Source organism: Mytilus galloprovincialis, chromosome 8 (genome assembly GCF_965363235.1).
Source record: "Mytilus galloprovincialis chromosome 8, xbMytGall1.hap1.1, whole genome shotgun sequence".
Lineage (NCBI taxonomy): Eukaryota > Metazoa > Mollusca > Bivalvia > Mytilida > Mytilidae > Mytilus > Mytilus galloprovincialis.
The window spans coordinates 40654121-40680487 of NC_134845.1; the positions used below are offsets into that span (position 1 = coordinate 40654121).

The 26367-nt window shown below is 32.4% G+C and overlaps 1 long non-coding RNA gene across 2 annotated transcripts in view; it reads right to left on the reverse strand.

Moving 5' to 3' along the window:
• Positions 1 to 6547: 6547 nt before the first annotated feature.
• Positions 6548 to 26367, reverse strand: part of LOC143041931 (uncharacterized) — a 31996-nt gene continuing 12176 nt past the window's right edge. The window contains exons 10-22 of one of the 2 annotated variants that reach the window (XR_012967839.1): positions 25285 to 25835; positions 23543 to 23578; positions 23034 to 23090; positions 21528 to 22410; positions 19852 to 20867; positions 18515 to 18925; positions 17994 to 18087; positions 16110 to 16301; positions 14590 to 14906; positions 13372 to 13536; positions 12223 to 12427; positions 8405 to 11274; positions 6548 to 6775 (exon numbers count right to left, since the gene is read on the reverse strand). This is a non-coding gene — a long non-coding RNA (uncharacterized LOC143041931). The remainder of the gene's footprint in view (positions 6776 to 8404; positions 11275 to 12222; positions 12428 to 13371; positions 13537 to 14589; positions 14907 to 16109; positions 16302 to 17993; positions 18088 to 18514; positions 18926 to 19851; positions 20868 to 21527; positions 22411 to 23033; positions 23091 to 23542; positions 23579 to 25284; positions 25836 to 26367) is intronic. The other variant, XR_012967840.1, reaches the window with a different exon arrangement.

Sequence of the window (26367 nt, forward strand, 5' to 3'; positions counted from 1 at the left end):
GTTAGACGCTAACCTTTAGAACCTCTCCCCCCAAAAAAAAGTCAAAACACAGCTAAACATAACAACTGTGAGTGTGACCAATTTATGTTCCAGTATGGGCATTTGTTCTTGTAAACCTTGCAAACATGGGTGTTTCTTGGGTACATCAGTGAGGTCTTAACCGAGGAAGTCATCATGGACACTGATATTTTAAAAGCACAAATGAAGACATGATTGCAACTGCAATAGGACATAAACTTAAACTCAACTCTTGGTTCTAATATTTCTTTATAACCCACAACAGAAGAGTTGCTAGAATAGCGCTACACAATAAAAAGCCAAGAAGAGTTTCCTTTGAATAATCTCTTTTTTCAAATATGTTGAATACATAAAACTCTATATGATGACCAAATTATGAAGCTGTTACTATCGGATATAGGTGTTACAAAGCGGGAGTTTTGGCTAGCCCCAAAATCCAGGTTCAACCCACCATTTTTTCTTAAAATGTCCTGTACCAAGTCATGTGTGTTGCATGTTTTTTTTCTGTTGTGTTGTTGTTCTCATCTTATGTTTGATGAGTTTCCCTCGGTTTTAGTAGGACACTCGGATTTGTTCTTTCACAATCGATTGAATGAATTTCGGACAGCGGTATACTACTGTTGCCTTTATATTTATCCTCTTTAATTTGCAACTTATCTGGTTTTTGCATTGATATGCGCAGTTATTTCATGATTTTCGTGATTCTTGGTTAGTGTATTAGTTTCACTAGTTGATATTAGATGTGTTTGAATCTGTTAGTTTGCTGACAAAAATACAAATTTATTTTCTAAACTTTTAGAAATTTGTATGAAATGGTACACTGGGTATATGTCAATGAGACGAAATAACATTTGAAACTACATTATTTAAATACACAAAGTGTGGTGTTAATAACAAAGAATTATTTTTAAATTCTAGTTACATCAACGGTACCAATGCTATTGCACAATATTGATACTAAACACTGTAATTTGAAGCTGTTTTTAGACAGAAACCTATTCTATAAAATAGAAGTTGACAACTGTCTAGTAAGTTCTCCAGTGGTTTATGCTCCATTCTGGATTTTCAAAATACAATGATATAAAAATAATTAGATGTTGTACGATTGCCAATGCGACAATTTCCAATCATAGACCAGCATGAGGATGATGAGGTTAACAAATATAAATCACCATAAATCGAGAATGGGAAAAACTGATACCATATAAAAAGATAGGATTGGTCTCGGCATTACAAATGTGAATCAATTCACTTACGAAAAAAACCAGAATGATCTATGGGGAAAAATGGAACGTGTCAGATCTCCACTACGTGTAATGTTTCTGCAAATAGATCAGTGCAAATATCTTGGGTGCCCTTTTTTTATTTTTTTATTTTTTATCTTTTTTATGGGCAAGACAAAGTCATAATTTGTTATCCCGTTTTTAGTAATAGCAAATTGTACTGTCAAAGAGGGACGAAAGATATCAGAGGGACAGTCAAACTCATAAATCGAAAATAAACCGACAACGCCATGGCTAAAAATTAAAAAGACGAACAGACAAACAATAGTACACATGACACAACATAGAAAACTAAAGAATAAGTAACACGAACCCCACCAAAAACTAGGGGTAGGTCACATTCATGAAAGGGAACGGGATTGTAGTAAGAAACATATTCGATATCATTTGTGAAACAGTTATTCCATAACGGTCAACCAACTCGTGATGGCGTCCGTAAAATTTACGAAGTGATGATTTCAACTTCACCATTTGGAACTCTTGGTTTAATAGCTTCCTTACTAAATTTACACACCATTAGAGCTGTGTTACTACATCTAGTGTGATGGTGGGGAGTACACACAATCTGTACAGAGGTTAAAACGAAGTTTCAGAATTTGTGAGTAATATGGAATCGAAAGCGTTGTTAATTGCAAAGATTATCAAGAAGAATGACCCAATATCAATGACTGACGAAATCATGATATAGATTTAGTTGAGTATTAGTAGTCACATCTGTGGTGAAGCTCTGAACGGTGATAAGGTTTGTGACCACGACCATCTAACTTGAAAATATGACACTCATCTATTCTTGGAGTAAATTGTGTGGTCTTGTATTAATCTCAGTTTGTTCTTTTTGACTTTCCATAATTAAGTGGTTTTACGTCTTACATTATCATAGTTTATCCGAATTGTGAAAGCAAAAAAATCGACCAAGCCGATGCTCGGAGCCGTCTTAAAGTTGCAGTGAGATGAGGGTTTTTTGCTCGGTGTTGAAGGTCTCAATTTAGTTACTGTACTAGCTTTTTGTGTATTTTTCTCTGTTGTTGTGCATGATCTGGGTCTGGGTCATGAATTGACACCCCGTAAATTTTGTTTTTCTATTATAACAAGTATATGTCTATTTGCCTTTTTATATTAAGCCATGGCGTTTTCAATTTATTTTCGATTTATGTGTTTGACTGTTCCTCTGGTATCTTTCGCCTCTCTTTTAATGTGAAAATTATTGGGATCCTTCACTAGTCAACAATGTGTGAAAATACATATCAGACATAGAATACGACTAACTAAATACCTCAAACAAACAAATAAACAAATTAATCTAACAAAGATGTCACCAAAATGATGTAGTAGATAGTACATTCGACAATGACCTCAACAAATAAGGTTTTTGTCGTTGATAATAAATACCGTATATAGTATGCACTTATTTCACACAGTAAAATTAATTAAGTTAAAATAAATGAAAGGATAAACAACACTGTAAAACCAAATTATGTACGAATTGCAACTCGTGATTTCCTGGCACCAGTAATACCAAAAGTTCAAAATTCAAAAGCCTTATTGCAGAATGCAAAATGACTGGGGTTAGTCAAAAGTCGAACGACCAACAGAAACATTAAAGCACGTGACACTGAATATTTACATTTTTGAGAAAAAAGATAACGTTCGTCGACAAAAACCAGGGATCATTAATTTATTTTTAACAACCGATTTGCAAGTACAGGTTTGAGTTGCGAGTTTGAGTAGCAACTGCAAGCTCTAGAATGCCGGATTAGTTTAGAAACGTTTGTTCCATACACAAGTAACGTTGGTATATTGATGCTAAGTCGAGGAAAATCTAAAATTCAAAACTGAAATGCACTTTTTTTGGCATAGATTCTGGTATTGAGTTGACAAATGTCTAGAAATGGTGCGAATATAGCATTTTTGTGGTTTTCAATCTCCAGTACGACGAGATATAATAAACCGGGTTAAACATGTTAATGAGATCTCAACCATCCCCCTATACCTCTAGCCAATGTAGAAAAGTAAACGCATAACAATACGCACATTAAAATTCAGTTCAAGAGAAGTCTGAGATGTCTGAAGATGTAACCAAAGAAAATAAACAAAATGACAATAATACATAAATAACAACAGACTACTATCAGTTAACTGACATGCCAGCTCCAGACTTCAATTAAACTGATTGAAAGATTATGATTTCATCATATGAATATCAGGCACAATCCTTCCCGCTAGGGGTTTAGTATCATACCATCATGACATATATGAGAAGAACATAACCCGTGTCATGCCAACAACTGGTTTTTGAATAACTGTGTTTAGTTCCGATACAAAGACCCTATAAGTAAATCAATATTGACGCCAAAATATGCAATCTTTAATGACCTGACAACAGTATCGTAACTATATCCTTTTTTAATAAGTCTATTTAAAGGTTTTGTTGGTTTCAGAGGTGTATACTGACTTTTTTGTGCTTTATAAAGAATATTTCCATAAAAAAGTGGATGTGAAATACCTGAACGTATAAGAAGTCTGCATGTTGAACTATATTTACGAATGATGTTCTTATACCAATGATAAAATTAAGTAAATGTTTTGACTAGTTTGTGATATCGAAAACCCTGGTGTAATAATTTTTCAGTGATACTTAAATTTCTCTCGTTAAAATCTAAAACATTGTTATATACACGAGCGAATCGTACAAGTTGAGATATATAAACACCGTAAGATGGTGACAAGGGAACGTCACTATCTAAAAATGGATAATTAACGATAGGAAATGAAAAATCGTCTTTTAATTAGCTTTCATATTTTCACAACACCGACCAAGTGAAATATCTTTTTGACGATAATACAAAATGGATGTCTAAAAAATGATAAAATCATGCAAAGATGACTAAGTTTATGATATATGCATGCATTGGTTCAAGAATCAATTAATTTTATTTATAAACAGTTACTTGTTTCATAGAATCATGAAAATTAAAGCCTAGTTTTATAAAAATATAAATCAGGAAAAACCTTAGCAATTTATTGGATACAAATGCACAACAAATCAAGTCTATTGAAAATTACAACTTGATTGGCTGGGCTTGGCTGGAATGAGTTAGGATCCTGTAATTATTTTTTTGAAAGAATTTAAACTAGTTTTGAGGCCTTTTATACATGTAGCTGACCATGCAGTATGAGCTTAGCTCATTGTTAAAGGTCACAAGGTGACCTAAAGCTGTTAATTTCTGTGTCAATTTTTCTCTTGTGGAGAGTTGTCTCATTGGCAGCCTACATTTTGTACCACATCTTCTTTTTATGCCCCACCTACGATAGTAGATGGGCATTATGTTTTCTGGTCTGTACCTCAGTTCGTTTGTGCGTCCGTTTGTCCCGCTTCAGGTTAAAGTTTTTGGTCCAGGTAGGTTTTTCTTTAGATTTTTTGGCATGATCATGTACCAATCTGAAGTAATGGCCAATTTGCCTGAAAAAACCATTTCAGGGGCAAGAAATCCGACAAGATGTTATTGGATTGTATCATCCCGAATGTATCATATCTTCATTATTACAAAGCAAAAAAAATGCACCAGTTCTTCCATAAATATATGTTTAAATTTCAGACAATTTGCAAAATCAAGCAAAAGTCAAAATCAAGAACCTGACCTTGACCTTTGACTTTGGCCTCATTTTCAACATTATGTCCCACTGACCTCAAACAAAGATTCTAGGTGTATACAGATTATGAGCTACAAAAATATATCGGTAAATTTATTTGGTATTGGTAGATAAATCCTGTAAGATTTCTCCGGATTTCTTCAATCCAATCAGTCAAAACTTTCCGAGGATTTAATAAAGAAGCATGAAAAAGAATGTTGTCGCTATCTTTTGTTGGTAACGGAGAAGAAACATTAATTAAACTAGTGCTTGGGGTGATAACTCATGCAATAAAAAAATATGATTAGAAATATATCATCAACAATAAAGATAAAACCCCAACAAAATACACTATCGAAAAATAACGAAATTATATACATTTTGTTTGAGATAAGATTTGCCAGAGGTAAATGATCACTGTCACAATTGTGTCATATTTGATTAATTTATCGTCGAAGACTAAACTGACAAACCTTTCCTGATTCAATGTATTTATAAATCGTGTTCTCATGAAGGCTGTCGATACCTCACAAAGGTAGACAAAGGAAGAGAAAAGATCAGGGCCATTTTGATAACCACACAACATGGTATTTACCAGGGACACTGTCCTAGGTGTAATTACGGGTACTACATAATAAAGAAAATCAACTTTGCATCATGGCCAATTAGGTTCAAAACTCAACTAATTGACATTAACAGAAATTGTTAGAATAAAAATTTATCAACAATACAAAATGTTCAAAATATATTACTGAGGCTATCAGTTTTAAACTTTATACTAGGATTGTCAGCCCTTAAATGGCGATTTTTAACAATTTCATTTTTTTTCTGCCATCATCTTGAAACATTTAATAGGTTAACAGAAATTGTTATCATGCAGATATGATATAAGAATAAATCAAATGACAAAACTTGTCAATTGACTGTTTATCGGTGTCACTGTTTTTTTTCTAATTTAAAGAACATTAACTATTTTTACATCATTTCTAAATAAAAATTATAAACACTAAAACGGATAGAGAAAAAAATATATATCAAATTTATCATCAAGTCAAATTAATTGTAATATACATTGTTAACTGCACAAAAGAAATAAACCAATAACCAAGAAAATACAAAACAATGAAAAACTATTTTTTTGTCTAAGATAAGTGAAATTTTATTAAGGGTTAAAAAAAATATTGATTTATAAAAACTTGTCCACAACAGATTGAATCTTAAAGCTGATGATGAAACAGAGACAAAACATGTATCTGTTCAGCAACTGTGGTCGCAGGCTGGAAGAAAGTATTTTCCGTTGTCTATGAATTTGTCAACACTGCTGAAGTCGAGATTCGTTTTCTCTGCATATAATTATAGATTATCGTTGATCATCTCAACGAGATTGATTTTCTCGCTTCAGCCAAGACGGCGAAAGCGAGAAAGGCAATCAAGTTGAGATGACCAATGATAATCTGTTTATCGCTATTTTACTTATGACGACGTTGTCAATTTCATGTCAATTTTGTTAGCAACGCCACGTGTCTGCTTAGTTTATAGCGATAATTTATCCATCTTAAGTGAGTAGCATGATATGAAAATGATCACCAAAAAAATCAAACGAAAAATGCACAAAATAGCGATAAAATGATTTAATCGAATAACCACCATTTGAATTAAATATTCAAAAACAGAAGGCATCGTTATTTATAAAAGTTTATCAATGAATTTAAAAAGAAAAGTTTTAGACATTGTCATTGTAATTGTAATTTGTTCCATTTTGTCTTCTGTCTTAATGTTTTCTTTGCTTTACTGCTCCGTGGTCTATACTCGAGTTCCTCAATATCTTCTGACATATCAGTATCCTTAAAAGTAAGATACATATTTTGTCACAAACAATCAATTCACTTTACCTAAATAATTGACTAAATGTACTTCCTATATATTTATATATTCCAACATATATTTGTGTATATAAATTGTGCAGATTCACTGTTAACATGTATACTGCTAGTTTAAATGAATACTGTGTGAATGATTTTTTTTTTAAATTATATCGAGAAAGAGCATTTAGAATACAGTGAATATGTTTGAATGACAATACACCAGTGTCATGCTTCGATCCTAAATAACGAAAAGAATAATTAAACAATCTAATGAAATTTAGATAGAAAAAAAATTTGTTGAGATGTTTTGTTGTCCAGAATAATTATCATTTTTCCTTCCCAACATTTTATTATTTTGGTTTGGTTTTTCGCCATAAACATGTGTATAGATGCGGGAATGGTTTACTTTCTATTGCCTCATTGACAAAGAAATTAAGAAGAGACATTAATTGAACTTATTGTATTGCCCAGATAAATCCCGGTTTTGGCCCAAGAGAACCAAATGCTTGACAACTATTTTAAATAGGCACATAATGTTTGGAAATGCATAGGGTCGGGAAATATAAATGAAAAGCATAAAGACTTTTTCAGATGACGTCACAATTACGTCATAATATGTACCGTTTTTCGAAAACGATGAATAATACAGAATTTACGCAGTTTTCCATCATTATATCCATAGTGGTAAGATCGTGCGTAGCCAAGAAACTACATAACAATTTAAGCGAAGCTTTTCTATAACTATCGACATAATCTCACCAAATTTAAAGTTGTTTATTGAGTGCACACATACTTTTCCAATCGAAAATATATTTAAAATCTGGTGAAAAACAAGAAATATCAAGACATTTTACAAAATATGCAAATTTTATCATAATTTGTTGCCATGGAAACTCGTTCAATGTGAAATTTGTTTTTATTTTCTGAGTACCCTGTACCTTAGTCTAGTATGAACACATTTAAGAATATGTATGATAACTTTCAGAGTTGAAGTAATATTTGGGCCAAAAAAGGGCCTTATTACCCCTTCTCCTTTAAGTCAAACGAACTAAAGGTGTAACACCACTAATTCAGGCCTAGACAGAAAGCATAAACAAGAAAGTAGTACACAAAATACTTCCTTCGCATGGGCGTAACTTTCAAAACACGTAGAATATTTAGGTTGGTATCAAATGAAAGTTGAATGACCGGTGATCATAGTAGAACACTTTTTAACATAATTGTTTTAATAATAAAACAATTGCATAAAATTTGAAAAAAGATTGAACATGTTGCCTGTTTGTCAGATCTAAAGTACCTGTTTTGGTACATTCGAAGTGCCAGTAACCAGTTCTGTCTTATATTTCATTTAAGGTATGTTGATTTGTTCAGTGTTGCTTTGACATGCAATGATTGTCACTTTATTCGAACTTTAAACAAGAAAGCAGTGTTTACTTGAATTTGAGGAATTTAACAAAGAGAGTAATGGAGCCAATAATGTGTAGTGTACTTCCCAAAGAGATTATTTTATTATATAAAAAAAAGAACATTTTGTACTGGTAAAAAAATTTGATACCATTTAGTTTTAAGATTTTTATATCTGTGAATGCTTGCCAATGAAAAAATTACCATGTTTCTTTGCAAGACAATTGTCTTAACAGCTTGTTCCATAGAATCCAGTTCTGCAACTATTTCAACCAAACCACTTCCGCCTTTCCATTGCCATCGTGTTTCCCTAACAATGTCTTCAACTTCTGATTTCAAACATTCAAATAGTTTGACAAATTGTCTTATTTGGGAAGTATCTGTTGCGCGAAACTCAGAAAAGTTTAAAGACTCCAAGTCATAATTTGTAATTATTGTTTGTGCTCTCTCTGCAACTGGTTGTATATGTCTATTGTACTTACTCTTGAAAGTATCGAACTCCTCTTCCTTCATTACATGACGAGAGCTTTGTTTATGATTGGAAAGGTTGGTGATAGATTTACCACTTTGGCTGTTTTTACCCGAGGGCAATTTATGTTGTAATGATAGCAAAGAAACATGAAACTCTGTGTGTAAAAGTCGACCAATCTCATCAACATTCTTAGAATTGTAAAACGTTATACCACATATATCACACTGTGTGTCATCGACTATAGTCATATCACATAACAAATTACACATCGCACGCTGTTCTATTACACTATTAGTTTCTTTCAGTTTTCTTCGCAATACAAGGTTTTTCAAGAATGTACATATAATCTGTGCTGACCTTAACTGTTTTTCTTTACTATATTTACAATCCCCAAATTCTTCGTCATCTGAAAAATCACTATCATCAGCTTGGTCGGTGTCAGCATATATTTGTTGTGCCGATACTTTGCTGTTTTTACTTTCACTCTTGAAAGTGTCTATTAAATCTGAGAAGATTTCCGTGACATTTAACATCCTTGTTTTGTTGTCCCATGTACATTTTAGGAGTTTTTCTCCTTTTTGATTCAGGAAGTTCCGAAGACAAAACCCAAAGCATTTAGTGTCACTAGTCCTAGTAAATGATCCGAAGAAAGTTTTCATTCCAGCAGGATATTTATTATCTGACTTAATTGTTAACAATCTTTCAACTATAGCTGATTCGAGGTAAGAAAGTGACAGTCCTTTAATGTTCACCAAATACACTGCACAGATAATCAAAATGTCCTCTGCTAATAAAATTATATTAATTTCTGAATTTAACTGTTCCCTATCTGGAGAATTTGTGTCTCCGTTTCTAGCACTGATGTCATAAAGCTTATGGAATAAAGTGTCCAGAAAATTAGTATTACTTTGCATTCCAATAGTTGCCTGTATAAAATTCTTAAAAATTACACTGAGTTTTTTACCAACATCAAACGACATATCGCCATGCAAGGCAATAAGATCCACAGTGGAACATTTTGTTAAGGGTTCTATGCTCATATCGATAAACTGAACAATTGATAGAAAGGACGAAGGGATATAAAATGATGATACATTGGAATATTTTGACAGCAGACAGAGACTAATGAAAGTATAAAATCTTAGCCACATCAAATTCAATCCAAGTTGTGAAAGTGAAGTTTTATTAGCAACAGTTGAAGAGTTCAGCAAAAAAATAGAAAATTTTCCGATCGCCTTGAATGGGTCTTTTGTATCAGTAAGTCCATAAAATGCATCTACAAAATGTCGAGCTACACTCGTTTTGAATTTACCGGTGTTGGAATCAAAAATAAATCCGCACTTTTCAAGATGCCTTTTTGAAAGATAGTCTCGATCAAATTCTCTCTTAACGATATCAAGAAATTTCGAAAGGTTTATTTTAATATCGACATGGATGCCAAATACTTTAATGCAAGTCATAATCTCTAAAAAATGACTCAAATGTTTCTCTTTTTTCGTGCGTAACTGTGCATATTGATCTGTGATATAATTTTGTAACTGTCGTTTTACACCATTTATATCAGAAATTAGAAACCAAATAGAAGACGCATTAGATTCGTTATAGAAATCACGCACCGAAGAACTTAAATGAACTAAATCATTTAACAGCCTTTTACAAGGAAGGAAAACATCTGGTTGTAGTTCACGCTTAGACAGCAGTTTTCGTTCTGTACCCATGAGTATGCTTAATAGATCTTTAATGCCAGTATCCAGTATGTCTTCTATCTCTATGAGAATTATATCAGATTTTATAAGTTTACCAAAGATAACTATATTCATGGGCTCATGTAGACCCTTACAGCAATGCGACCAACTACATTTTTTGGGGTCAATTTTGTATCTTGTGCACAATCTTAAAGTTGTTTGTTCGTCATAAAGAATTGCTTTGATTCTAACGTACCATGCTGTACATTTTGATAGTAAATCTGAAATGATCTCATAACGAATTGTTGACAGCGGAAGTTGTACTTTTAGCGGTTTGTTTTTACTTGGGTTGAGATAATTTTTTCTAAGAAGCTTCATTATCGGAGGCTTTTGTTTCGGATTAAAAAATGCCTTTTCACCGCCCGTTTGAACAGTTACGCCATATTGTGCATAAATGCGCTGGTTTATTTTATTGGCACTTTTCGTTAAAAGTGTCAAAACTTGAAATAAACGTTGTATTCCTTTGATTAGATTGTTCAGGATATCCGTATCACGTCTGGTAGAAAAATTCATCAACCAATCAGTACACTCCAGAAAACAAATTTCTTTCCCTTTACATGTATCAAACAAACGCAAAGCATCTTGAATGTATATTTCTTCAGACAAAAGAAGTCCAAGGAGATAATTAGCATCCCCTAACAGGCCATTGTTTTTAGGATTACTACATAGTTTTATCACTTGATGTAATTTATCTTCTAAATAGTTTTCAGATATCTGACCTAATGCTATTTTGACTCGAGTTTCAGAAATCAGACACTGACAGGCCATTTCCGTGTCACCTATATCCTTGTACATCGTGAAAGCATCTGTAAAAAGTCCATTGCGTAGGCACAAATCTGCGGCATTCTGTTTGAAACCTATAACATAAGTTATTTTCATAAGTTATTTCAGATTACAGAAAATATTAAACTGCAGGACCAAAGAGGCCTTTGAATTCACCGTTTCTCTAAGCAAACTTTGGCACGTTTGTATCGGTTCAGTGCAAAACCATAAGACTCAGCGTGATTAGTGATGATTAGGTTTATAGTAAGACATTAACTACGCGACAGTGACGACGAAAAATGGTCACGATATTGGAAGGTTGAGAATTTATGATTTATTTTTATTTCTCTAATATAATATGAACAGAAACAAGGCATGAAGGTCAACGCATGGTAGCGGTTTTCAACCATTTCTGCATTTTAGGTTTAAAGTTTCGAAATGTGTGTAGCTAAATGACGGTTTTGATTGAAAGCACGAAAAAAATATATATATATAGCAGTATCTACGCCATAGGACCATTTCAATATCAGATTTTGTTCAAGTTGGATGACTTGACTAAACAATTGCAATCTATGCTTGTGATACCAAATCTAATGTCCACCAGGATTTATTTGAAACGATATAAGATTTATGTATCAACCTTTTCTCCAAATTGATATAATAAACTCACTATTCCTTTCAAACCTTGAGGAAGTTAACTTAGTTAGCATTAATGGTTTATTCAATTTCTATAATAAGCTAGTGGCCAGTCTTATCTATAAAAAATCTGGCCACCCGCTTTAATTTTTCAAATGAACACTTTTTACCTACTGGTTCGAAGTAATTGACTTTTTTGTCGAAATTCTTAACTGTAAGATTTGAGGGCCATAGCCATTGACGATGCTTGAAATTATCAATCATTCATTAAGTATGTTCAACAGTGTACTCTCCCTCGACTGTTGGGTCACTCTTTGTGTCATATTTCTGAATATTCATAAAAACTGGTAATTATTTATTCCTATCTTTAGTTGGTTCACACATCGAAAGTCTATGCGATCACTCACCATTTTTAATGAATAGATTCTTGGCATGATATACATATTGATTTGCCTCAGTATGACGCTTTTCTAAGAATTCTACTTGTTCAGAAACTGGAAGATTCTTCAAAATAAACATCATTCCCGTTTGGTCTTTCTTTCTGTGATATAATTCAGCCCAGCTTTCGCTTATTGATCTTAATGACTGATTACTTCTTGGACCATATGTTTCCTAAAACAAGAATGAATTAACGCATTTCAAACTGATAATACTGACATTGACAACTTTTGCACTTTTTAAAAATGGAATGATACGAAAAGAGTTTAACCAATTTGAAAATATGCCTTTGTTGGCATTATATCGGTTTTTGTTTTTTCAACATTTCTCAAAAAGTGAATTCATTTTGAAAATTTTTTTTTACCTATCCAATTTGAGCAAAATACGAAGCTTGTTTCATATAAACAATTGTCACAAACACCCTTGGAGTCTTTTGCTATATGACTTATTTTAGTTATTAAATGTTCCTTTGATCCGAGTGCACCATAGCATTGCATATGCATATTGAACCAGGTTGTCATATCTGAAATCAAGCCCCTTCAAAATACCTTTTCTAAAAGCCAAAGGAGAACATACATGTAGTGTTTTCCAACTACTTCAGCATGGTTAAGATATACCGAGTACTAGTATAACATGTTACAGTATGTAAAATATTGTATTCCTTCTTTATTTTTACTAAAAGGATTTTCCTTTATAATTGATTATATGTCTAAACCTGACGCACTGGTTATGCTACAATCCTTATATATTTTGTTTTGACTGTTTTATTTATTATATCTGTTTGGTTTACGCATCATTGTAAATATAACGGAATTTGATTAGACTGTCATCAAAGTGAGAGGGTTAGCGCTATAAAACCAGGTTTAATCCACCATTTTCTACATTTGAAAATGCCTGTACCAAGTCAGGAATATGATAGTTCTTGTCCATTCGTTTTTGATGTGTTTTGTTCTTTGATTTTGCCATGTGATTATGGACTTTCCGATTAGATTTTCCTATAAGTTAAGTATTTTTGTGATTTTACTTTTTACTACGTTAAAATATCCGTCATTTACATACCACCCGCGCCCTAAATATAAATTTCTTCTGACAATCCTTAACAAATGTTATACTATTACCTGATCTGTTAAGTTGTTCCTCTCAATCACTAACATTGCTTCTTTAAACATGTTTTGTTGAAGATAGCATTCAATTGCCTCATTATAGTAAGAAATGCGCTCGAAGCATTTAGCACTTCTCTCTGTTTCTTTTAAAATTCTGTACATATGTCCAGCTTTACGATACTGTAATTAGAATGCAAAATGTTAATATCTTTAAGAGCTCAAGTCATGATACATTTACTTTAAAAAACAGAGAGTTCATTATTTTATCCAAATCTTTTGAAATTTATTGCGAATGAATTGTCTTTCCGTATTCTAAATCACCCAAAGCTTTTCAGTATGCAGTGACCTTAAACAATGACGCCTCTCACATGGGTAGGGAAAATCCGCAATGGAAGGAAAAGTAAATAAATGTGGAAGAAAGAAAGAATAACAACCGATTCATAAACACCACTCAAAGAGAAGCTATAATGACCAGTTAATACCCAACAGATTTGTTGAGGGGACTGGTATTCCAGTGTCAAGGCGAACGATAAGAAGAAGAAGAAGAACCGATTCAGAAATTAAAAAAAGATGATACATAAAATAATTTAACAACCGTTAGGACAAAATGTTGAACGCATGCAACAAAAAGACAAATAAACATCGCTCTATCATCTATGTAGTCCTGGTTTCCGTGTTGGTTCATTTTTGTCATATTTGTTTTTCGTAAATTATTTTGTTAAATTATGTCGTTAATTTCTCGCTTGAATTGTTTCACTATTTCCATTTCGAGACCTAATATAGTCCACCTATATGGTATGATTTTTGCAGGTTGTACGATAGACTATTGTTACTTAAATTCACTTTTTTTCAACTTAGTTATCTCATTGGCAATCATACCACATCTGCTCATTTCAATAATGTAACATAAAAAGAAAAATCGAAAAAGGAAAAAGAAGGTACAAATGTTCAGCAAATTTGCCAATTGTTTCAATAATTCATTTAATTTTATAGCAGTATATATAGTTCTGACGATAAACATGAAACATTATAAAAAAGAAAAAGTACCAAAAAAAAACTAAATAAAACGAGGCAACAACACAATGACATAAAAGAATACAATAAGTGGACTTATCTTATGTCAGGATGACACCAATGGTAGAATAGTATATGCTAAATACCAGTTGTTTTAGTCAGTTTATTGTCGACTTATGAGTTAGAATGTCCCTTTGTTTTCTTTAGCCTCTCGTTTACCTGTTGACGTTTTTCGTATAATTTTGCTGCTAGTCGAAAATCTTTAGTATTTTCCAGACACTTTCCTGCATTTGTATATTTCCCTAACTCAAGGAATAACTCCGCTGATTTATAAAAATTTTTTCTCATTTCTTTTGGGTTTTGTCTTGCTTGCTCGTAATATATAAATGCATCCGCAAGTTTTTCTTTTTTATCATCTCCTCCTTTTTTGAAACAATCCGCTGCAAAACCATACAGCTGATTTCTCATAAATTCTTCTCCACGTTTAATCCAGTCTTCTTCTAAAGACGGCTTTGCAAAGGATTCGATTTCTGAGACTGAAACATTTAAAATATTAAATAGAGTTTTATAAATGGTAACCCCTTCTGATATTCAAATGTTATAACAAACTTAGATACACATGTAAGACTTCTATATCTGAGACTGAAAATTTTGATAAAACTAAAATATGAAATACGAATTTTAAAAATGGCAACACCTTTCTGGTACTCAAAATGTTGTCCTTAACATTATAATAGACTTTTATTATATACATACAGTCAGTTGTGCAAGAAATTTACGGGGTGGTAAATTGTATTCCTAATTTAGAAGTGCATGTGGAGTTCTTTATATATGATAATACATAGCAATGAACATACCCCAGTTAAATCTAAATGCATTCATTATGTAAAGTTTGCATTGGATGACATAAGGAATAGAAAACTTTATGTTGAATGCACCAATCACTGTATATTTATCAATGCATTTATAATTTTTGTAAACTGCAATGAGCGCTTTCGGAACAAAGGCTACAAATGATATTCACTTAATAATTTTCGGTAAAATTGATGAAAGTGTATTTTGTTATTAAAGAATGTCCACTTCTTTTGATACATGGAATGCGTATTTGAACACATAACTTTTTAAACATATTGTACATGTGAAACAGGATCAGCTTTAATTTTCCGGAGCTCATATGATCTACCGCCCTCCCCCCCCCCCCTTTTCCCCCAGTTCGTGTGGTTCAATCTTTAGTTTTCTATGTTTTGAGTACTGTTGTTTGTCTGATTTCATTTTTCTTTTTTAAACATGGTGTTATAAAAAAGAAGATGTTGTATGATTGCCAATGAGACAACTATCCACAAAAGACCAAAATGACACAGACATTAACAACTATAGGTCACCGTACGGCCTTCAACAATGAGCAAAGCCCATACCACATAGTCAGCTATAAAAGGCCCCGATGAGACAATGTAAAACAATTCAAACGAGAAAACTAACTGCCTTATTTATGTAAAAAAATGAACGAAAAACAAATATGTAACACATAAACAAACGACAACCACTGAATATACAGGCTCCTGATGTTGTCAGTTTATTTACGACTTATGAATGTCCCTTTGGTATCATTCGTCTCTTCTCTACTAATTATTGATAAATTCAAAACTTTATTCAATAAAACATTTACGAGTTAAACATTACTTCACACCTTTTAAATTTAATAAAATCTACTACAATAGAAAGATAAACAAAATACGAACTGTTTGATACTGTTTGTACCAGATGTAAAGCATTAAAAAACTCAAACATCGGTAATCTGATGTCTTCGTCTTCATCAAATATCCAAACGTTGACTCTTGCTCGTGTGACGGCTGTATACAATTGCTTTAGTTCCGAATTAAGAATTTTATGCAGATGTGGATCAAATTCCAAGTGTCTCGTACGTATATTGTCTGGAAGAAAATGTGTTATAATAAAAAAAAAAATACAGTAATAGCATGAACAGTATCAAAGTTGCTCAACATTATGAGCATTTCGACAAATGATTTATGCTTCTGGTCAAACCATTTGAAAGTGCAAAACCTTATAACAACGTCGAAGAGCTTTTTAAAGTACATAAAGTAAAACCAAATCCGGAGCTATGTGTGATTGAGACTCACTCTTTCATTTAAAATGAATTCAAAATCTAGTTTGACTACGTACAAGATATCACAAATACTGATAACGTTGATGTAAACTGAGCACCAAAATGTACTGTATGTTTTTTTACGCAGCACTATTCCAGAAGTTATTGCACTTGAATACTTGAATGCATATTATCCAGATAATAATAGAAAACATGAAAAAAATACTCATATAAAAAATTAATGGATTTAACAATAAACTCATCACAGATACTAGGATTTAAAAAAAAATAATTTGAGCCAGACACGCATATCGTCTACAAAAAAATAAAATTACTGAACTCCGAGGAAAATTAATCGGAAAAGTCCCGAATCAAATGGCAAAATCAAACGACAAAACACACCAAACGAATGGACAACAACTGTCATATTCCTGACTTGGTACAGGCATTTTCAAATGTAGAAAATGGTGGATTGGACCTGGTTTTATAGGGCTGAACCTCTCACTTGTATGACAGTCGCATCAAATTCCGTTACAACAAAAGACTCATCAATGACACTCGAATAGCCTGTGTCGCTCACTTGTATTTTCTGATGCTTTGGAAATCTTGTAAAATAAGGTTAAAATGATAATTTATAGTATAAGATATTATTAGATACTATAATAATATCTTAGATAATAGTAAAAAACTGCATAATTTCCGAAAAATTACTAACTCAGGGGCAGCACATTTTTTAAACCAGATACTCTTATTATGATTGTGGACAAGGTTGGTTACATGTGTCATAGTAGTTTCAAAGGAGAATGTTTTTGTAAAAGATTACAAAAATTCAAGAAAAAATGGTAAAATTGACTATAAAGGGCAATAACTCCTTAAGGGGTCAACTGACCATTTTGGTCGTTTGCCTTATTTATAGATCTTACTTTGCTGAACATTATTGCTGTTTACAGTTTATCTCTATCTTTAATAATATTCAAGATAATAACCAAAACGGCAAAATTTCCTTAAAATTACCAATTCAGGGGTGGCAACCCAACAACCGGTTGTCCGATTCATCTTAAAATTTCGGGGCAGATAGATCTTTATTTGATAAATAATTTTACCCCGTCAAATTTGCTCTAAAAGCTTTGGTGTCAAAGTTATAAGCCAAAATCTACATTTTACCCCTATGTTCTATTTTTAGTCATGGCGGCCATCTTGGGTGGCTGGCCAGGTCAACGGACACATTTTTTAAACTTGATACCCCAATGATGATTATGGCAAAGTTTGATTACATTTGACCCAGTAGTTTCAGAGGAGAGGATTTGTAAAAGTTAACAGACGACGATGGACGGCGGACGGTGGACGACGGACGACGGACGCAAGGTGATGAGAAAAGCTCACTTGGCCCTTCGGGCTAGGTGAGCTAAAAAGAGAGTTAAAAAGCCAAATTAAGTACGGAGTTGAAGAGCACAGAGGACAAAAACAATCCTAAAAGTTTTGTCAAATACAGCTACAATATTTGAATAAAACACTATACCGTCTCTTAATCTTGTAATCCCACCAACTGCCACCGACTGAGACTTTCGTACATCTTTAATGAAACTTGTAACCACTCTCCAATCCTTTGACGCCTAAACAATAAAATCATTGCAATATTGGATGAACTCTACAAGGTAACCATTTCCAAAATCATAAACAGCTTATACTTAATCATTGATCAATTAGAATATGCTAAGATACATGTATTACATAATTGATCTTAGTTGATAGTTATATTCATGTGTAGCTCTTTGAATGTTTCGGTTCTTATACAGCCATACGCTTGGCTTCCTCGAAAATTCGGCTTTGAGCGTTCCTGATAAAGGCAAACCAAGAAAAGCAGGTCGGACGCATGCAACATATTAAGTGTTGATTTCAGTATTTTGGCACTTTATTTTTTCCGTTCATATTTTTGGCACTTTCCGAAAAAGAATAAACATAAAAAATAATTTTCTAGTCAAAAAAAATCTCTTTAAATTTAATGATAAAGTTGTGTGTTATTTTTATGAATTTTACTACCTTTGAATGTTTGAATACATTATAGAGCAAAACATCGTCAAACTCTAATCCTTTGGCCTCATAAATTGTAAGTATGAGAGCATTTGAAAGTTCTGGTGGTATACTTTTCCTAGATGCATCATCAACAACTAAGATAGCTTGATGTGCCCCGAATTCGATATGCGATGTTTTGCGTTTATGTTGATGTATCATTTCAGCCAATTCCTCAAATCTACAAGATTCTATAAGAACTGGTTTCGGACCAGGAAATAGACTTTGTTCTTTTGTAAGCTTGTCAAAGGACTCTGGAAACATTTCAGTTAGTAAACAAAGAATACTAGATCCCAAGGCAACAATTCCTGTGTGAGATCTGTAATTATGAGTCAGTTGGTATACATCCTTTGGAACAGCAGATATGTTGGACTGTTTCTTCTGAAAACAAAATGATAGAACTTTTAGAAGTGATAATTTTCTTATAGCAATTGCAATTAAAAGTACTACCTTCTTTTTCAAATGACGATATTATTCGTGAATCGACAAATGGACAAATATGGCCGTATTTTCACCTCAAAAACTACTCTGTGTACAGCCTTACCTATGCCGTTTGGAAATTTTAAGGCCTAGCATCCACTAGATATATAAAAGTTAAATGCATTTTGTGTTTAAGAAAGATAAAATCCTTTTGGGGTTTCGATGGACATTTTTTTTTCATTTCTGCAGAAGGTGTAAAAATAAACAAACAGCTGAATTACTTTGATACGGTCCACTCAGATAAACTCTTTAACTCACCTATAGTTGTGTAGATACCTATTGTCCATGTCAATTAAGGACAATGAAAACAATACAAAACAGTTTTTAACTGAGGGATCATTGTACCACAACTTAGTTAATTTTCACGACTTATGCATGAAGAAAACAAATGCCCATCAAAATCCAAGAGAGATTTTATCTTTCTGAAACACAAAATGCATTTAACTTTATAATATCTAGTGGATACCAGGCATTAAAACTTTTCCAACAGGACAGGTAAGTCTGTACTCAGAGTAGTTTTTGCATGTAAATACAGCCATATTTGTTCGTTTGTTATGATGAACCTTAAACAGTTGAATAGCTAGTTTTCAATTGAATTCCATTCATTAGATGTGTTTGAGCTTTTGATATTGCCATTTGATAAAGGACTCTCTGATTTGAATTTTCAGTATTGAAGTTCGGTATTTTTCTTAGGTGACTTTATTCTTGAAACACGTATCCTAATTGAGTAGACATTTATAATGAACTGCTATAGGTGAAAAGATACAATTACATTCAAATCAATGTACCCCAAACATCTTTCTTTAAACGATTCAACATTAATTTACCTTTTCTGTGTCAGCAAGATCCCGAAATAAGCTTATCAAATCGGCAAATCTAAATGAAACACCTTTCATTATACTTTGAGCTGTATCACCAGTCATAAAAATACCACTTGGATGCCCGCACATCTTTATCAAGAGAGAAAGTTCAGCCTGTGTAAAATCTTGTGTTTCGTCAATGTATATCTGATGTATAATCCAATGAAAGTGCTTTTGATTTTGAAACCTTTTATGTAAGTTAAAAATAAAATCTGTTTGATCGAAATATCCTTTCGTTTTCCGAAAACGTTCATAAAGTTGAAACAATTGATATATATGTTTCCTTTCTTCGCTGTAAGCAGGGGCACGCTTACGACCAATTCTAGAATACTCTGTCTCATTTAAAAATCCACCTTCGGATGAAACTGCTTCAAAAGAACCCTTAAGAAATGAGAAAATCTCTGTCCAAATGAGAGACGGATGATATTTCTTTTCGCTGCAATTCAATTTCATTTTTGGCCATATTTTTTCGACGAAAACATCATAAGTGACTTCTCTTCTCGGATCCATTTTTCTGTTTAATCTCAATCTTCTATTCATTTTGTGTAATTCAATTTCATCTTCACTTCCGCTGTCGTCACTGCCGCTTTCATCAAAATGTAGTATATCTATGACATCGTTGTCATCATTTGTCCATCCTTCCATGTGCGATTTTGGACTTCCATCAATATTCCTATCAAAGTAGTATGGTGGACCGAGTGTTGCATCTAGCATAAGCCAAAGCTGACGAGCTGTGAGGAAAAGTGGAAATTGGTGATCGTTTACATCTTGCATCCGATATGGCAAATCTTTATTTGTCATTTGAAGGTGTTTTGCATTTGTTTTATAGCCCTTTAGAAACTCTTTGAATGTTCTATGAACTTCTTTAGAAAGGAAAGAATTTTTTGTGACAAATATTTGGTGTAAATGATGTACATTTTCAGCCGACTGTTCCCTTTGGCAAATATCTTGTGGGCTGTCGTCGTTAACTACATTTTTGACATCTGAAACAAATGAGAATAATGTTAATGAAATACACTCGACTATATATACCGCAAAAAATGAGTGTTTTGATCCTATTTGCGTTCCTTTATGTTAATATGAAAGTAACTGGTAAAATGGTTATATTTTTATATTGGTATACGTCCTTTCTTTATTAGTACTAGATACTAAATATCACAAAATTTTTTTCCATTTGTTACTTAAAGAATCACCATTTGAAAGAAAATCCTATTTGAATGAGTTCAGGAAGTATGTTAGCAACTATTGTGATTTTTACCGATTTTTTTTTTTAAAATATCATATCTTTACTATCGGTGACATTGATGACGGATATGGTCATTACATTTAACAATAATTCTTCTACGGAATCATACATCTGTCACTTTATATCATTGTGGTATTAATTGACACAAAACTTTTTTTCACATTTGAAATTATTATGAAAGTAAGGTTCGAATTCCCTCAGACAAGGTCAGCTTTGCATGTTTTTATTATTATTATGAATTCCTATTTGATTCTAGAGCTCTTAACATGTTTCGGTTCGGATACGTTATTTGTTGGAGGCGTGCTTGGTGAAGATTAACCCAGATATCATTCTGGATGCAGATAATTTATAAATTGTTATTTTCATTGAAAAACATCAGTAGTTAATCATAATCTACCTTTTATTGGCTTGTAAGAACATGCGTTTGTGTAATCAGTTATACATTCAAAACCAGGTAAGAGTGGTTCAAGGTAAAGACTTGTTTGTAACCAGTATTGTTTAAAGGTGTTCCACAGCCTATATAGACAGCATGTGGTCTTCCCGGTTCCACTTCTTCCAATCAGTATAATTGGTGCAGACTGTGGCAGACTTATCATTTGGTATTCTAATTCTGTTACCTGAAACGGGTAATCAGTATTGAATGAAATAGAATTCAGAATGTTGGCTGCTAGGGTTGACGAAACGGCATAAAACTTTTCTGTGTTATATTCGTTTGGCTTTGAATTGGCAAGTGGATATAATACTGTTATATCACTAGGTAGCAAATCGTCATTATCTTCGTATGGAACATATAGTTTAGGATATTTATATTCAGTATTCTTTTCGAGAATCCCATGTTTTCCGTATGGTTTAAGCTTTTTCTGAATAAGGCAAGTTTTTCCTTTGGTATGGGCATTTTCAATTCTGTCGATTATTTTCTCCACAGATCGATGAACCTTTTTATGATCAAGAACAATATCCCAGATCCGTATAATTTGAGCGTATATTGAAAATGATCGGTTTTCAGGCAAAGATGAAAGACGTTGTGAAAATGAAATTGCCTCTTCCCAAATCAGCCTGCTGCCTTTTGAAATCTTAGCTTCATATAATTTTACTTTTTCTGAATTTGTTTTTAGCCTTTTCTTTACATCCTTTGTATATTCCCCTGACGCCAACTGTAATATTCTTTCTGCTATAGTGCACCTTAAATCTGTAGAAATATCGCTGCGTTGCATTGCTTTTCGCAAATCGAAAGTGCATTCTAATTCCCATGGCTTGTCGTCTATTGACTTCAATAAGATCTGAAATAATTGAGTATTATGTATAGATGTATACATATATTTACTAAAGGCATGATAAAATATATCAATGCAAAAAATAATGCTAAAAATAGTACTGGATTCGAATAACATTTTTTCATTTGGTCATTTCGATACGTCCACAAACTAAAACAGTTAATGTGAATATTCTATTGTTTGAATTCTTTTACACCAGTTATGTCAAAAATGGATATATATATATTTTTGTACACGACAAGTATCAATTTAAAGTCAAGAACTTCAATAGCTCATAAAAAGTCATTTACTAAAATTTTAACAGATTTAAGATTTCTTTTCTTTCGATTTGAGACTCAAATTATACAATGCTAATACAACATAAAAGTTCCCCGAAAGGGAGCTTCATAACCTTTCAATATTTTTAGCTTAGTTTTGTTCCCTTAACAAATGCTCTTCCGACTAACAGTATCAATTTTAAATTCTAGATCTTGATAATTTCACCTCAGTACATCTTTTAGACGTCATAAACAGTTTAAAAAAATTACATTTGCAATGCTAACTCAAATTCGTCAACTTAAATGTGTCAGTAAAAGTACACAAAAAATGTAATAATTAGATAGGAAAGCAAAAATACATATTTTACTTACTTCGAGTTCAAGATTTTTCGTCGAGTCCTTAACGTGTGAAGTCATTTGTCCATTTTGCTGTTTACATAAATAAAAATATTCATCAATATCATTGCTTTCCAGCTAAATTTCTTATACAATTTAACGACAGAAATGATTGTTCATAGTTGGTGCCTACCATTTTTATTATTGTTTTACTATGTTCGAATGATGTGTTTATGTTTATGTTTAAACACATATGTTTATGGGGTAGATTATTTTTTTTGGCGATAATGACTTGAGGTCGATTCTTATCGATCTATCTTATAGTATACGTATGTTTGCTTTGAATTTCAAATTAAAAACTTGTTTGGCTATGACTATTGTTAAAGTTATTAAAATCTTTTCAGTTAGATTTATATTCTAACGAAAACCCCAATGAAACAAGATGCTCCTTGTCATATGTACATCATCATTTAATACATGTTCACTTGTTTCCCTATTTCTACCTGGCGTGGTAATCTACTTAAATATTTTGTAATGTTACATACCACTTCAATATCTTCCCCTTGCTGCACAATTTCAGCCTGTTGATATATAATGTTATATATAATGCCATTAAATGCCAAACGTACAAGTTAACGAAAGTTGAACATTAAATATTGTTCATTTATATGTATAAAGATCATACTGCAAATGTAATGCAATTGACGACCGCATAAACAATATATGTCAAAAGAAAATGGAACGGAAGGTCACTTAGTTGCACCTTTAATTCGAATATAAAAGAAGATTAAAAATCTACAAAATAACACTTTCATATTAGTCTGTCATAGAAAAAAATTACAGGAATAATAAAAATTATTGAACTTCATTTTTTAACTTTGTTTTCCATCTATATGAATCCTAATGTAGGACAAAATGCAACAACAGTCTCACTTTTTGTCGTGTCATTTATACGAGCAAATTTTGTGCTCAAACGATATTTTGCCTCAAAATTGCTAATTCAAAAACTCTGTGTAAAAATCAGAAATGAAGAAGAAAAGAGTGCAACATTGCATTGCGGTTATATCAATTGGAACTTAGTCGTGCTCATTTGTAACAAGATATTACATGTAACTGGCAACCACAATATAATACCGCCTGTAAACCTTACGTAAAGATGATTAAAACAAATATTTTTGGAATCCTTGACGCAATAGTTCTCTTTGTGTATATAAGCATATACTGATAAACACACACATACACTTACATAATTGAGTGAGAGAACACGTTCATGTTAAAAAAAAACGCAAACACAAGACGGATTTTCGCAATTTTGTAAGACGAAAAATACAAAAAAAACTCATCAATTGTCGACGACCATATGACAACCTTGTCGTTTATATTTCTTTTATGGCGTTATAGTAAGTCTCTTCATATGCTAATCACATCTTTTAATAAATTTGGCATCAGGTTAAATGGTATGACTTATTATACATTTTAACACTTTAAAAAAAAAAGCAAATGCATCTTTTAATACCTCTTCCTTCAAAATATGACCGTAACAGTACAATATCATGACTAACTTAAGAAATAAAAGATTTATCTAAATCGTCATTGAAATTCAGTTAGTAGGTGAGAAGAAATTGCATACACAGAACACTTAACGCTTAGCTATTATATGGTCATCTTTATAAAATTCATGTTACAAAACTTTGATTTTTTTCGAAATACTAAAGACTTTCTTATCCCAGGAATAGATTACCTTAGCCGTATTTGGCACAACATTTTGGAGTTTTGGGTCCTCAACTCTTCAACTTTGTACTTGTTTGGCTTCATAACTATTTTGATTGGAGCGTCACTAATTAGTATTATGTAGACGAAACGCGCGTCTGGCATATTAAATTATAATCCTGGTACCTTTGATAACTATTAGCAACGGGAACCACTATAAGACGTTATATTATACATCCCAGAAATGGAATCAGTATTTGCAATATTTAGAATATAAATACCGCTTCTCTTACAAGTAGCTGACAGCTTTCAGTTCTACTTTTTGTTTTAAAACCTTTTAAGATTATATGAATTTGTCGTAACGATACACATTTAAACAGTATTTCAATTAGAATGACTAAAATAGCTCTTATCAAACCCTCAGATTTAAACAAATAACAATCTGGTTTATATCATTTCTTGCGTTTGGTCTTTATCATTTCTCTGTAAAAATACATAAGTATTCTCCTAGATGTCTTTGTACTTTCTCTATCTTTTATAAAAAAATATGTTCAACAATTTAAGTCCGTAAGCTTACATGTGGTTTTTCTTTTTCTAGTGTATCTTGGCTAAATGGAGTGTCAACGGATTGATCTTCCAAATCATCTATAAACTTTGTGATTTTGTCTTTCAGAGTTGCCTTTACAATTGAATTTTCAATACTTCCACTACTTGTTTCTTCTTTTTTAATTTCAGATAACTGCAGTGCTGAATTTTGTTCGACTTTGGTTGTTAGATGTTCTCTGGCATCAACTGGGATATCTTTTTCTGAGGAACATTCCGCAAATTTCGATTTGTCTTTATTCTCTTTTTCAACATACGTTGCATGCTGGATGATTTTCCATCGGGGATCAGTATTTTTTAAATAATCTGGAGGATATTTGTTTTCAAAATTTAGTACTTTGCATTCAACATGCATTTTGGCAAGTAATTCCGTCGCCTTTAATGATGTTTTATTGAACTTGTGTCGAGCTACCAGGTGAAAAAGAGTGTTTCCTTTTCCATCAAGTTGGTGAGGGTTTAACTTTACATAAACATCAGGTTCCATTTCAAATAATTCTAAGCACTGATTGAATATCGTAAGGGTACCTGAAAAATAACGCTTGTGATTTTAAATGTTTTATAACACTTAAATGGATGTTTTGATAATTTACATGAAAAACGACGAATATACTGCACAAGAAAAAACGCAATCACAACCAAACAATTGTAACTGTTAAGTATGGCTCCATCTAAGAATCATGCAGAGGGTGATACAGTGATAGTTGTCAAATTGACTTTTTGAGCTTCATATGTTCTATTTTAATAGGAAACTTAAAAAATGTGATTAAGGTACATTCGATTTTATTATGATTATAATACATGTAGTACTAAGAAACATTACTTTTTGAAGCAAGCCGACTGACCAGACAACTAGACCAAAAGTTTTCAACTGTGGTTTATCTGCTTTCGTTCAATATGAATTGGAAGTATTGTTGAAAAATATATGTGACAATCTATTAGTTTGGTTAATTTTGTTTGCTAAATTCACCGATTGGATTACAGATGACATTTTCCACTTAATACAAATTGATTTAATCTAAAGGGTTGACGGGTCAACTGAATTTCAGTTTAACTAATG